We start from the raw sequence: 13,354 nt of genomic DNA, 5'->3' as shown, positions 1-13,354 counted from the left end.
GGCTAAGTATATGCGTAATTTGTTTAAGAAGTTGGGAAGTTCAAGGCCAATGACACCCTTATCAAACCGTGGGTCGTCTAGACAGTTAACACCTTCTACCCTTACAGGGTCCAGTACTGTTTATGTATTTAAATGTTAATCACGAGATCGACACGCTTTTTTGTGCATCCGTAAACAGGGCTTTTCTTAAGATATACTTCCGATTAGACATTTATTCCTCGTTATTATTGTGTTATAAAAACTATGAACGTGATAATTATGTGAAAATTTAATAGGTTCCAAGTACCTAACCTGCAACATTGAGAAGCGGTCGGCCTTGGTTGAATTTTAATAAAAACATAAATACCTGTACAAATTTGCATATAACAACGATATTTGAGGCCCTTTGTATTTGATTGAGGCCATCTTTTGTGTACGTTGTTTGAAATAGGTTGGAGGGTTATTTAGACATTTTTATTTCACCTAACCTGCGTCAGCTAAACGTTAAAATAAACAGGCCTTACGCCTACACAATAACAAAGAAGAAGCCTTTGAATTTCGAAATTCGTTATTAAATTCGAATAATTTGGCAAATGTAGCGTTTGACCTTCAACTTGTCAGGATACACGTGTTTGGGTACTGAATGGACAGGCTCCCGGGCGCGCCCGGACCGAGGGAGGCTTCTGAACATTTCAAATTGTAACAATGCGTAACTAGGGAAAAAATTCCACCGATCCGTCTGGGATTGGAAGGCGATACAAAGGAGCTATGTCAACCAGTTCTGTGAATTCATTCTAGTTTCTTAGGAATTCATATCAAATTGACAGAAATAAAATAAAATAAAATATGTTTATTATGGAACATAAGATACATGTATCACTTATTCCACGTCATTAAATTTGAATTTGTAGGCATCCCTACTCATCGGCAAAGAAGACAGAGGGTGTAGGCCGAGAAAAGCCGGCGTAAAAAACTCTCAGTACTCTTTTAAAATAGCAAATCATCAAACAACACATATTTTAAAACAAATATCGCAAATTAATTAGAAGTAGCCTGTCTAGCACTAGTCCCAGGCCCTTTTATCAACTAGATAATCGTTGACTTCATAGTAAGCCTTTTTACACAGCTTTTCTTTAATACATTTCTTAAATTTATTGAAACGCAGAGATAAAAGAGCCTCTGGGATTTTATTAAAGAAGAGTATCCCTTTTCCCAAAAAAGAATTACGTTAATATTGAGTGATTGTTCTCTTCAAAGTATCAAACTCTTCAGTATTTTGAACGTATATAATCATATTGTCTAGTAATGAAATGTCATTTTACTTTAAGAGATTATGATTTCTAGTTGTGCTCTTCTATACTAAAACGTTGCTGAAGTATTAAATTGTGTTATATTGCTCTTTCTTCTGTGTGCGTTTGAGTGCAGGGCGGAATTATAGGCCCATAACTTTAAAAAACGAGGTCGCCTAGTCTGGCTATAAGAAAACTAGCCAACGGCACGCACTACAACGCACGCAATTCCCTTTAAAAATCCGATCCGATTTCAGAAATACATCGCTTGCCTAACAAACATCTGCGTTTCTTGTTTGAAGTAAAACACCAATGTATACAGTTCAAATAGATTTCACCGCTGACATTTAGAATTATAGCGATCTATCACACAGATACCTGACGCAAGCAGTTAAGATCGCTATTGCAAGGGAATAAAGTTGAATTTTCTTAGAGGTAAAAGGTGATGTTTTATTAGGTTTCCAAGGGTTTATAAAGGTTTGATTGTCACCTATATAATATTAGGAATTGAGTTTAGTACATTTATTGCTTGTTATGCATAAAATATATATATCAACCAAATATATAGATTTTCAGTTATGTTCATGAAGTCCGGATCTCCTCAAGTCATCGGACATATATACATATTTTAAATATTACAAACTCATGTTTTAAAAGGTTTTTTCGTTTTAACCCAGTGGTTTTAACAACGTTCAAAGGCCGGCAACGCACCCGCGATGACTGCCCTTTTTGGGCGTCCTGTTGTTGGCCCCTCTATGCAATATAAAAAATTACGACAGCGACTGGTATCTAGACGTTTTTATAATCTCGATAAAGTTCGTTCAATTTCTGTAGCCCTGATGTTGCGATCTTGGGACCGGGTACAAGGACGAATGATGATGATGAAGGTACATATACCCCCATAAACGCTTGGATACGTTACTTAGGATTTTATGAAACCAATTTAGACAAATTATGTTAGTTATTTAGACTATGTATTTGCGTGTTGTTCACACGAGAATGTAAGTGCGTGCTCCTATTTCACCATGCCTCCTGCTGATAGAGGACAAATCTTTGTTTTTAATTTATTTTATTATTATTTATTACTTAAGATGTCGTGTGGAACATGGTGTAATGGTTGCAGCTCCTTAGAAACGTTTTGTAAAACAAAAAACATGGCGTTTAAAAAGTGTGGCGGAGAGTTTATTGCCAGTTCTTCTCTTCCGTTCTACGCCCTTGAATTGAGAAATGGCAGTATATGTAAAATTAGAAGCATGTAAAGTATATTTCTTTTTTGTCGTTCATAAGTGTACATTGTGTTACCTATATAAAGAAATGATTTTTGACTTATGACAAAACTGTTCCGTAAGCCTGAATAAATTGCCATACTTTCTTCTTTCTTTTTCTTCTCTTCTTTCTTTTAATAAGTTGGTAAGAAAATCTCATCGAATCTCTACGGGAAAAAAAATTGTCCAAGAAAGCCTTTAAATTATTAAGACTAAATTTAACCGTTAGCTGTAATTTGTCAATGAAATGTTATATTTATTTACACTTCGTAGTAACACAGAAATACAGTACAATTAAAATAATTAATTAAAACAGGGCAATTGGACCTATAGACCAGTCATTATAGACATTCGAAATCGAAAATTTGATAATAATTCCAAAAGTTTTCAAACTTCGGTCAAGTGAATGGTACATTGGAACGACAATAAATCTCATTTTGCAACCTTGTCCGCAGTCCGGAACATTGTTAAAATTGCAATTAAATAAATTTTTGCTGTATGGTCGTGAAAAAAATTCCAAAAGTTCTGCAAACTTGGGGAAGTTTTCGATATAATATTTCATATCACGTATAAAATTTGCAACCAACCTAAGTGTACGGAACATTTTTTGTTATTTATTTTATTTTCGATATATCTGTCAAATTTGCAGAACTTTTGGAACGTTTTCCTTCAGTTTAATAAAGAAAAACATTAATTTTTAATAACAAAAAATGTTCCGTAGACTTAGGTTGGTTGCAAATTTTATACGTGATATGAAATATTATATCGAAAACTTCCCCAAGTTTGCAGAACTTTTGGAATTTTTTTCACGACCAAAACTTATTTTTAACAATGTTCCGGACCGCAGAGCAGGTTGCAAAATTTTATAGTTTGTTTTAATACCACTCCCGACCTTACATCAAAATTTGAAAACTTTTGGAATTATAATGAATTAATTGTCTTGACTGACTGGACTACTATCGCTTTCCAGCGATCTGCGATATAACTGGATTATGGGACTGAGCGATTTAAATTTAAAAAAACCTAAATAGACTATTTATTGCTTGTTATGCATAAAATATATTGCGTTATAAATATATCAACCAAATATATAGATTTTTAATTATGATCTTGATGTCGGGAATTCCTTTAAATCCTTCAATTCCTTGGAATTTCTTTCCTTCCGGAAGTAGAATAGACCTAGTAGACTCAAGTAAACTCTTGTTTTATTAATATTTAATCAGAAATATGTAGATCTAAATTTAAGAAAAGAGCCTATAATTCTGGCACTGTGTCCATAGGCGGCGCCACATCGGGTGAGCCTCCTGTCCGTTATATAAAAAAAAAACACTTTCACGCTTAAAATTTTTTTAATTACTTCGAAAACGGGTTAAAAGTAACACGTTAGCACGAAAAATCTACAAATTGTTGGCTATTGGCAACTAGCTTGCAAGTAGACGGGGGTAATGACCTCCCCACACCATTGCAAGGCCGCCCAGGGCCGAATTCTACGCGTAGTCATGGCAATTGCGTGGGCGAGCGTTGCGATAGTAATACCACCCTCCACCCTGAACAATATTCGGCAATCCAGCGCCTTTCAATACGAATCGTACTAAATCTTTAGAACCCGTTTAGGCCTTTGTCAGATTCTTGATTTTATCTTGTTCATTGGTTTATCTGAATACTAGAAGACGCAAATAGACACTAATATTTCTTGTGGCGTGTAGGTGTTAAATACTTCTATTTTTTATTGTTATTTAGTTATATAAAAAGGTTCTAATCTTTTAGAAATTATAATATTATTTAAGGTATACGCAAGCAGTGAAATTTTATAGCAAATATCAGATTTTGTGTTATCAAATACATTTCCGTCAGTTTCTACATGAAGAGACAGCGCCACTTAAATTTTATCAATTAAAGTGCCATGAGGTGGCTAATAAATCGTAATTAACATTTTAATACAAATAGTTTAATTATCAATTACATAACAGTTTTAAAATGAAGAGGTTTAAAATCAGCTGAATCGGCCTTTGGGAGGGTTGTGCGGTACCGGGCGAGTGCCTAAACCGTACATGGAGGACACGGTCGATTTTCTAAAAAAAGACAAGCACGAATTATAAAAAATCCTATACTTGACGCTGGCTAATGCACAAATCGTGCCAGAGCCATAAAAAAAAAATCAGCTGAATTATTCAAATTTCGTCTTTAAAATCCTAGTTCGTCACCTCTGATTCGAATTCTTCGCGAATATAACAGAATAAACTTTACTTATCCATAGCTTGATATATTCGGTAGTGGGCTGATTTAAAAAAAAACATTGTTAAGCAAAAAACTAGTAAAAACTAAAATTGGAAGTGTAATATTGTTTTATTGTTTGTAAAATTTATGTTCACCATAATTGTCATATATGAATAGCTTGTAACATATACTATATAAAATGTATTATATATGAGGCTGTGTACTTTAATAAATAAACATTGAGAAATACTTACAGCCGGTAAAACTCTATTCAAAGCCGAAAGAAGCCAAACAAATAATTCCATCAACAAAATTGTTTATGAAAAAACGTTTCTAATCCGTCCCCGGGCTCGCTATTTGTGTTCGGGCCTCAAACTCCCTTCCTCCCCCACCTCCCCCGGCCCTTTAGAACTAGCATTCACTGTTCAATCTATTATAAATCATATTTTAGGAATAAGACTTGCCCACAAAATATAATATCGTGAATTCCTTTTACAAGTCGACTTAACAAATAATAAAGATATTTGAATCGGTCCAATATTCATAAAAGAATATATTATATGTATAAATAAATTGTATATTTGAAAATGCCATGACACAGTTCATTCGGAGCTGAGCCGAATTATTGGACACCGTCATCATCATCAATGGCTGGTACAGCCTCTTGTGGCTATCTATCTGGTGCTTGCGTCCAAATTCCAACACCTTTTGTTTTGAGGTCCTTGACAACTCCATCCCGCCTACGCCTCAGTCTACTGAGTTCTAGGGTTCTGTCCGCCATTCGGTGCACATGTCATCCAACTCAGCCTTGAATTTTATGAATCTAACTCTAACTTCATAACTATAACATAACTAACTCATCCTTGACGACGCCAACATCATCCATGTTGGCGTCGTCAAGGATGTTATAAAGATCTTCATTAAAACAAATAAACAAACGCTAGACACCAATTATTATCAAAATAAAAAAAACAGTAAATAAGTTTCGTTCTGAAGGAAATGATTAGCCTTCGTCAATAATGAAATATAACTAACACATCTAATTAAAAGCCTCATTCCAGATTTTGAAGACGATTAATTACTGGAAATTTTTTACAAAAATAGCGCTTCTATATAAAAATAGTACTACGAAGTACAGACCTTTAATGTACTCGCGTTTGTATTGAAGTAGGATAACAAGTAGTTATTCGAATAAATCATGTTAATTGCCTTTTTAATACATACACAAGAATGAATAAATTTTGTAAATTTTTCATTATTACTATAGGTCCGACGTCAGTTTGAAGATTTGTGTGAAATCTGAAATCTATTGTTCTATTATAAAGAAAGAGCCTTGAATTAAATTTATCAATTTTCCTCACGATAATTAAACATTTTCTCGAACAAGATGCTCAAATAGAGCGGAACTAATGCATTATTGTTCTATCCACAATAGAACATCGTAAAACTTAAAAGAAAAAACATACTTTATATTTGTATAGAAGCGCGTGGCGATGCTGTATCCAATTTAAGAAAAGGTTATTTTTTGAATTGTTCTGAGCAGTATGGGCCTAGTGGCTTCAGAGTGGGACTCAAACCCTGAGTCGTGAGTTCGAGATGAAAGAAAATATTGTGAGGAAGCCGGCATGCCTAGAACCAACGTCCGTTAGGCCATGTTTTTGCCTTTATAGGCTTTTCTATATAGAAAATAATGATTAAGCGCAATCTTAGACCAATATAGATAGCGCCAAGTTATTTAAGTCATCAATTATAGTATACACAAATAGAGTAGTTACTTATTTAAATTAATTATTTCATAAACAGGATACGCATTTTTCAATAATTGTCCCATCCTCCTGCAAAATGATTTTTTATTTTGCCGAATTTTCCATACTAAGAATATAATAAATATGTAAATAAACTAAGATGAAAATGGGCGGCACATGGCAAGTGGAACAGAAAAGTGGAGCAAGAAACTACTAAACTGGTGCCCAAGTTACAGCAAACGAAAAAGAGGTAGACAACTCAGAAGGTGGATGGACCATATTAAAGAAACAGCAGGTGGTACATGGCATAGAGTGGCACAGAGTAGAGAGGAATGGCGGGTTTTGGAGGAGCCCTTTGCAAAAAAGTGCACACAGATACGCTAGAAGAGGATTTTTTTTATATAATAGGGGACGACCACAAAGGGCAGTCTTCGCAGCCCATAGACACCCATTTTTAGTGGGTGCGTTGCCGGCCTTTGAGGGAGAAGTATACTCGATTTTTAAACATTTGGTCGTTAAACATTTAGGTCGTATCTCTGAGGGAAAACCCCCACCGGGAGTCGATTCCACAGTTCGCTAGTTCGCAAAAGAAAATGCCATGTGAAACGGACTGTGGAAGACCTCCAACCATCAAGATGATGTTGGTGAAATTTAGAGCTCGTACGGATTTAAATGGAAATATTACTATTATTACTAGCTGACCCAGCAAACGTTGTTTTGCCATGTATATCATTTATAATAAAAAATAGGGGTTGATCGTAGAGGGGTGAAAATTAGGGGTTGTATGTATTTTTTAATGCTGTATCATAAAAAAATAAAAACAAAAAAAGTATCTAAAAATAAAAAATAAAAAATTAGGGGTGGACTACCTATGGGATGGGATGGGGTGAGATGGGATGAAAAATAGATGTTGGCCGATTCTCATAGATACCGGATAAGCACAAAAAATTTCATTAAAATCGGTCAAGCCGTTTCGGAGGAGTATGGCAACGAAAACTGTGATACGAGAATTTTATATATTAGATTATTAAGTAAAAATCAAGGTACCTTTAAAGTACTTACCGAATTGGCTTCTCTCCTAAGTAAACCACAGCGGAGTCGTAAACAAGCTCCTGGGATCGTTGCCATAGTAACGGTTCGGATCAAATTAGAAGCCTATTGATTATAGCCTGAAGAACCGATAATAATTTTAGAATGTTACGGGATTTCCGAACTTCAATACAATAAACAAAATTTAATAAAGACATACTTGTGATCTGTTTAATATTACTATTATTGTTAGGAAATACTTAAAAAGCAATAAAGGGTCTTCTTAAAAAGCCGGCAACGCACTTGCGAGTCCATGGGCGTGTCAATTAAAATCGGATGAGCCTCCTGCCCTTGCTGTTAAAAAGAAGTATTTCGTTGGTTTCGATCGATTTTAATAGGCTGCCTTCTGCGCCTGATCATGGGTACGGATATTGCTAATCACACGAAAGAACACGTCGAATGGATAACCTCCTAGGAGTTTTTGAAGTCGGTTAAAAAATATTTTGTTATGTTACCTTATTGGAGTCAGCTGACTACACAAAATGACTCGTGGTGATGATGTAAAAATTATTACTTTCTGGCTTATCACATTTGGTGATAAAGCATTGTGCTTGCGTGATGAATAGCGCACCAGTTTAGTGTCAGAGTAACAGAGATAAATGATGTCATTTCTATGTAAAAATCTAGCGGAGACCATTTTTCATTTGGTAAATAATAATAATAATAATTTATTGCAAGAATATGGTACAAAAATGTGTAAGATGGTACAATCGTAAGTTCGCATATTCTGCCACACACAATGGCACGCAAATTTGTCTTTAAAAGAATTTTACATTATGAGTCTTATGAATTGGTCAATTCTTATATTCTTATATTATCAAATTTATATCAACTATAGTGTCTCACGCAAATCATCTTGATGACAAAGGCTGTTAATTATTGATAATATTTATGTATGTTTGATAATTCGGTATGGTACAAAGCTAGGACAGCTATGTGTAGGATAACTTCGTATCTACTATCAGAAAAAGAATACATGTTTTAAAATATACTCCGAATTGGACTCCGAAAAGTTTAGCACAAACTTTTACTTACAGATTAAGACGTTTTATAGTTACGAAACATTATAATCTAAGTTGGGCAGACACCCCCCTGGGGAGACACTGACAGAATCGTTCGTTGAATTTTGTTCAGTAAGTTTCCTGTTTGTTGTGTATAATTAGACAAAATACACGTATTATTTATATATTTATTTATAATTTGGGATAGAAAACGGAGTGATATTGTGGCCCATTCCGCATTGGTTCGTTAGATTTTAGCAAGCCGTCAGTACGTGACTCAGTCTGCATATGCAGTGAGTCAGAGAAGTCAGAATCAAAAAATTTTTTGTAAATTTTTTGATTATCATGAATATTACTTTTATTTAAAATTAAATTTTTTTTTCTATACTTTGTTATATATGGTTGTTTTTGTTAATTTTAGAAGTTTTAGAAAAAAAAATAAACAAAGGTTGAATATTTGTTTATAACAAATTGGTAAGTTAATAAACAATAGAATTGTTGATTAAAAAAAATTTTTTTTCTGTTACTTTATAGAAGACTGTCAATTATGATTTTTAGGAAAAAAAAATTTCTTAACTAATTATTTAAACAATAGAAAATAAAAAAAAAAGATTATAAACAATTAAAAATTGTTATTAAGGAAAAAATTTTTTTTTTAAATCATAAAATTTTTAATGTAATAAAGTTGTGTTAAATTTTTTTTTAAAAATATTGATTTAATCAATTTGTTTAAAAAAAATTTATCAAAAAATGGCGGGATTTTTTTTTTTGCAAATCAATAAATATCTTGTATTAATAAAAAAACGATTATATGATGATTTAGAAAAAAAAAATTTTTTTTAACATCATTACATGGTTTTTTAAGTTTTTGTTTAAGTAAAAAAATTGTTATAAACAAAGTATAAATATTTTTTTAACTTTTATGGCACGATCTTGTTAAGTATGTATGTAAGAAAGGCTCTACGAAGCAAAATATTTTTACGACCATTATTTAAACATTTTTTTTCACTTACAATTAAGACGGTCGTTCGAGAAAATTTCGTTAGTTAACAATTATTTAACTTGTTGAAAAATTAACTTTAAGTAAAATTTTCAACGGGAATAAATTAATTATAGTGTTCAGAACACACCATAATTTTTTCAAATTTAAAAAAAAATATTCAATACCTTAAATAAATTAATTAATGTGCCGTAGTCGCTTTTGACGCCACGCGCGAATCCTAAAAATGTCAACCGCAGACCTATTTTCAGCGTTTAATTAACATTATAAATAATGGAGATAGAGTTCTGGGAGTCAGGAGTTTTTTATTAGAAATTTCCTCCTCTTTCAGAATCTTTATTTGAAATTTCTTAAATATTAATAGTTTATTAAATATTGGCAAAAAACTAAATGCCATTATTTTTTCATCTTTAATGGTCTATAACTTTTGCAATTTTTTATGTGCTAATACACGCTTTTAGCACATTTTTCTAGACGTCATTCCGGATCCAATGAGCTATCGCACATAATTTTAAGAGTAGTATCTCTATTTTGTTCCATTTTCAACTTGTCGACTAGACTAATTCTTTTCTAACAACTGTCTCAATATTGTATAAATAAGGAAAGTAGCTAGTCAACCCCAATACAAGTGTCTCTGACTACTTACGGGGACTGTCTCAACTCATGTATTTATTGTAAAATTTGAGACACAATAAACATTTTTTTTGTAATATAGAGTAAAAAATGGTGATCGAAGTAGTAAATATCAGCCAAGAAATATATTTTTTATACAAACGTAATCACTTCCTTGAGCATGCGTTATCAAAATTCATAAAAGATAAAACGTGCTGTCATTACTTCCTCGTTATTTGGAAGGGCTTAGCGAATGGCCCTATTCTGGTGATCGTGTACTCTATCGTTTATATGTCAGAGTAAACAATCACTACACGTAACTAACAATTAATTTAGAAAAGTGAATAACCTTTACCTGTACCTATGTTTAAATTGTTGAAATGTTTTTAATAACATAAATTAGGACTAACAATGAAAACCAATCATTATAATTATTGTGACGAAAATCAATGCATCGAAGAAATTGGTTACAATATTCGTCCACGGTCACAATTTTTTTAATATCATATTTTTCTTTAAATAAAAAAAACTACTAATAGTTTCTAAAACTAGAGCAGTTTTATAGAGCTGATGTCTTTTTTGAGGCATTTCGCATTGGATACAATTAAAAAATTAGAAACAAAAAATGTTCTACGGTTTTTTAAAGAGAATTCAACTTTTAAGATGTTTAAAGAACTAACAAATACTTCACGTGGTAGGTATTACAGATTCGTATACAACACTTGGTTTAAGGAGTCACCCCGTGGCTCATAAACTATTCTTCTGTAGGTTTGCCTAAAGGAAGTATTCCTTGTACACATGGTACGGGAGAAGAGTGTGTATAAACTAGATTATCAAGTTACGATCACAAAAAGTACTATCGTTAGTACCATAGCGTAAGCAACGATAGTGCGTCATATCAGAACGGTAGCCAGAATAAGCCGTCTGATACAGTAAGCGATATCCATTATTTCATCCATAAACCTGACCTTTAAAACCATGACCGTCAATATCACGTTTGTTATGCAACACCATCTTTTTGACATTGACAGCCAGCTTTGTTTTTATAAAAAAAACAATACATGTTCTCCGTAAAGTTTCAATACAATATTAATTTCTGTATTCATTCCTATGAATTCTTTGAATATAATAATACTAGTATTAACTAGACGGCCGAATGTATATTATATACTCATGTTCATAAAGGTACATTGTTAATATATTTGATTTGAACTTAGTATGTATGCACTTGCGATAATTACTATATCTACATAAATCACACATTATCACATATCACTCTCGACGGACTAAAAAACTAAATCTGTTAGTCTTTCGCCTCATAGTGAGTGCATTTGTGCCTGCTCTTTGTGCACTTGCGTAGAGACAATCAAGATTAAAGGTACGTTTATGGCTAGAAACCGTAAACAATACATAGGTTGTATTTTTAATTAAAGTTTAAGATATCAGTTTAAGTGGGTGTTGAATAGGAAGTGTTGTTAATATTATGCAATTGGTCGGTTTTAATGACGTCAGCTCCTAGAGTATATTGCGCTAGAGTGCCTGTGGTTGATATGAATTGTTAACTGAGCGTTTCTTAAAGCATTTTTTGCCGCGCACCAACACTATGTGGAACCACTGAAGTATTTCCGAACCAATAAGACTTAAGGTCCTTCAAGAAAGCGTAATTCTTAAAAAACCGGCAACGCACTTGCGATATTTTTGGCAATGTGAGTGTCCCAGGCGACGGTATCTCTTAACATAAGATGAGCCTCCTGCCCGTTTGCCTCCTATGGCATAAAATAAAAGAATATTGCGTATAAAATAATTGAAGCGAGGGAACCGCTTTCGTCTTTTTTTTTATTTATTTGCCCTTAATCAAGCAGAGGCGATGATAACATGCAGAAACTTATCGTGGTTGATATCACAGAAGGCAAAACAACACGTGGCCATTCACCATCCAGATGGACCGATCATTTGAAAGACTCATCGTCCTCAAAACTATACACTGTTATAAGAGAGAAACCAGTGGAACAGATTGTCCGCTGCAGATGTTTCCTTGCTAACCACGACGCTCAGATGATGAGCTACCAACTGAAGAGAGAGAAAAGAAAAAAGAAATAACAAACATAAGAAATTAATGAGAAAGAGAAGCAAAACTAACAAATAGTAGAACTTTTGTCAGTTCACTCAACGGACCATAAACGTGCGAACGTAACCTACTGCGAGAGAATCGCTATTTTTACAAAATAAACTAGCTATTTAGCATTAAAAATAATAATTTTATATTATATAATGTGTGTAATGGTATGTTTGAGGCACTCCATCTTCAGTATTCTATCGATGGTGATTGTCTTGGATTAGTAGCGACACCTACAATCCGAGATAACAATCACTGCGATGACGTCACACACTAAACATTCTTGGCCTTAGCCACTGTGGCCTTCCGTGGTTATACTTGTCTAGTATCCTCCTTTTAGAAGATACTTGTTGAAGGTACTGTTCACCTTCCCCAGATTTTGGTACTAATATGCGACCTTAACTATCCATGAGTAACACACGTGCTCTAGCTAGTTCGTCATCTACTTCGGAGGTGGAAGGTTCACGGACAAATTCCAAGTTCATATATCGTTTTGGACGAATGTTTAGCTTCATTCATTACGACGCAAATGAGTTTTTGTACTTCTCATGTGCGGCCATTATGTACTGCAAGTAGATCATATAACATCTTAAATATAATATGTAAGATGGCTGATCCTTACTTCATATTTAAGGGGTAAAGATATAAAGGTACTATGACTTTCGTTCTGCATTGAAAGACGGCTTCCAATAATAGCCCTCAAGAAGGTGAAAATTTATTTATTTATCCTTATTTCCTATTTTTACAGTAACTTAATACAAATACAATAGAAAATTTAACTAAAAACAGTATAAACATAAGTAAATACTTAAAACCTAAACCGTTTTATAACACGTCAAGTCAAGTCAAGTCAAATCATTTATTTCAATTAGACCACCTAAAATGGCACCTTTGAACGTCAAATAAAATATAAAGAAGATTCTAGTTGCCCCTTCCAAAAGGTAGTTTCGTGTGGAGAAGAATGGGCAAGAAACTCCACACTTACTCTTTTAAAATAGGTTTACAACATTTTGTTTACTAATATTATAAATATTTAATTTT

Source organism: Pieris napi, chromosome 14, assembly GCF_905475465.1.
Source record: "Pieris napi chromosome 14, ilPieNapi1.2, whole genome shotgun sequence".
NCBI classification, from domain to species: Eukaryota; Metazoa; Arthropoda; class Insecta; order Lepidoptera; family Pieridae; genus Pieris; species Pieris napi.
The sequence above is the reverse complement of the archived record's forward strand: the minus strand, read 5'-3'. Positions refer to the sequence as shown.